Source organism: Cynara cardunculus (genome assembly GCF_001531365.2).
Source record: "Cynara cardunculus var. scolymus isolate 2C chromosome LG 12, CcrdV1, whole genome shotgun sequence".
Classification (NCBI taxonomy): domain Eukaryota; kingdom Viridiplantae; phylum Streptophyta; class Magnoliopsida; order Asterales; family Asteraceae; genus Cynara; species Cynara cardunculus.
Window position 1 is genome coordinate 16172996 of NC_037539.1, and position 2395 is coordinate 16175390.

The window sequence follows — 2395 nt, forward strand, 5'->3', positions numbered from 1 at the left end:
CTGAGCCATTGATGGCACGTCAATTTGGATGATATGGGAGTAGACTTGAGAGAGTTGCTAACAAAGAGATTTGTTGTCTGTATTTTCTAAATTATTAATTCTCGACGGGTTGATCACTCTGAAGTGTTAAAGTGGAATGGACTCAGAGAAGAGCCATTCAGAACACGTCAACTTGAATGATATGGGAATCCACTCGAGAGAGTGATCTTTAACAAAGAGATTTGTTTATCCATATATTTTGAAGACACCATTTGTCACTTTCACTGGTCTGGATACCTCATAGAGATATGGGTTGAAAGATATAATATCAGTGTATTGGTGAAGTCCCAGAGGAATACCTTCAAAGTAATTGGTAAAAATAATTGTTACTGATTGAATGTTGTAGCAATTTGTAAGCATGGTTTCATGCTGTAGCATTTTGACAGCATTGGTCTACTAGAAATAGTATTTACATCTTACCCGAAAAGTCATACACCCTAGCTTGCTTTTATTATTTGTTATCTCCTGTTTTTAGTTGTGTTAACTCAGTTCAAATCAAAGTCTTCAAATTCTCCTTCTGAAATCATTTCCTTAACTTTACTTTCTTTTAAACTTTTACTACGATCACTGTGGACGATATTCGGTACTTGTACCACTTTTATTTCTTGAAAGACAATATTGGGACTATTTGTATACTTGCTTCTAGTCCTGATTGTAGTTTATGGTGTGTTAGCATATCCACATTTCGATATAGAAGGATCTCCTTATTTCTGAATAGATTAGAGCATTAGGATTTCTCGGAGCAACCACCCAGGTTCCAGACCCAGGAATCAACTACGGGAGATTGGCTGGGGCGGGGAGCTTGAGCCCTAGATAATCCGAGAAATGGTAGGGCTTTAAAGAGTAGGCGGTTTGTATCTTTCTATGACCCCCAGCGTGGTGAGGGGGATGGGTGGCGCTCTCTTGGCGATCAGTTTGGGCAGCCAATCTTTCAACCAGTACTGCTTCTCATGATTCTCAGTTGAGGGTGGGTTGACCCGGGCTCGGACGAATGCCTCTGAAACTCTTTTTTCTCCAATTTTCAGTACGAAGTTACTGGTAGGGAAGCCGAATCCAAACAGCAGAGAGAGAGGATTCATATCTAGGATTAAAATCAGGCGACCAACCAGAACCACATTCCTTTTGCGTGCGGAGCCAACTCTATTATCGAAAAAATAAGGAAAGGGGCGACGATTTCGATCAAGTTTTTGACGCCGCTGCCGGGGATTACTTAGTTAAAAGTTTTCTTTTTAGTGAAGTAAAAGATTTTATTTTCCTCGTTCCGTTCTAAATCCGTTTTGAGAGTAGTGTATGTCACGAAGACATCGTGGAGAAATTTTTGAATTGGATCCCGATATTGAGAGAACGTTTCACCAATGAAGGAAGACTCAAAGAGCAATTTTTTCTCTACTCCCTCCTAACATGGAGTTACCTCCCCCAATCATCCCAGAGATTCCGCATTTATAAAATCAACCACCTGCCTTTGAGACAATACCACCATTTCCTAATTTTCCGCAAGGACACCCACATCATGATAATCATAATGAAGACACAAAGTCGGAAATAATGAACAACCAAGATTGCAAACTCCGAACATCATTAATTTGGCAAATTCCAAATATGGAAGGATCATGGACTATGTCATCCCTGATTTTGAGCAACTAAATTCTAGGATTGTTAGGCCACATATGACCGCTCTCCATTTCGAGCTAAAACTGATTATGTTTCACATGTTGCAAACAAACGGACAATTTGCCAGATTACCTTCGGAGGACCCACACTCACATTTGAAATCCTTTATGGAAATCACGGATGCTTTCCTGATCCCGGGAGTGTCTAATGACGCTCTAAGACTCACTTTATTTCCTCTTTCTCTGAGGGATCGGGCAAAGGAATGGTTTAATTCATTACCTCTGGGGTCTGTGCCTTCATGGAGTAACATGGCGGAATTTTTTTTGTGAAAGTATTTCCCACCAACCAGGAACGCTAAGTCCAGAAACGAAATTTGCTTTTTTAAACAACTGAACGATGAAGCTGTTCCTGACGCTTGGGAAAGGTTCAAAGAGCTGTTAAGGAGGTGCCCACACCATGGCATCCAGTATTGTATTCAACTTGAGACATTTTATAATTGGTTAAATCCCATGGCAAAACAAATGCTTGATGCGACTGCAGGAGGAGCCTTTACAACCATGACCTACAATAAAGGATATGAGATCCTAGAAAAAATTTCTGCTAATAATGGACATTAGGCTGATCCACGTGCCCAACCGCAAAAGAAGACAACAGGAATACATGATGTAGATGCATATACTGCATTAACAGCACAACTCTCTTCTATGGCCAATATGCTGAAAAATCTAACTTCTGGCCAAGTAGT

At 40.4% G+C, this 2395-nt stretch overlaps 1 non-coding gene across 1 annotated transcript; it reads right to left on the reverse strand.

The window, feature by feature from the left end:
- Positions 1 to 2006: 2006 nt before the first annotated feature.
- LOC112524005 lies at positions 2007 to 2113 on the reverse strand. The gene has a single exon (XR_003070332.1). It is a non-coding gene; the product is annotated as a small nucleolar RNA R71 (small nucleolar RNA).
- Positions 2114 to 2395: the final 282 nt, after the last annotated feature.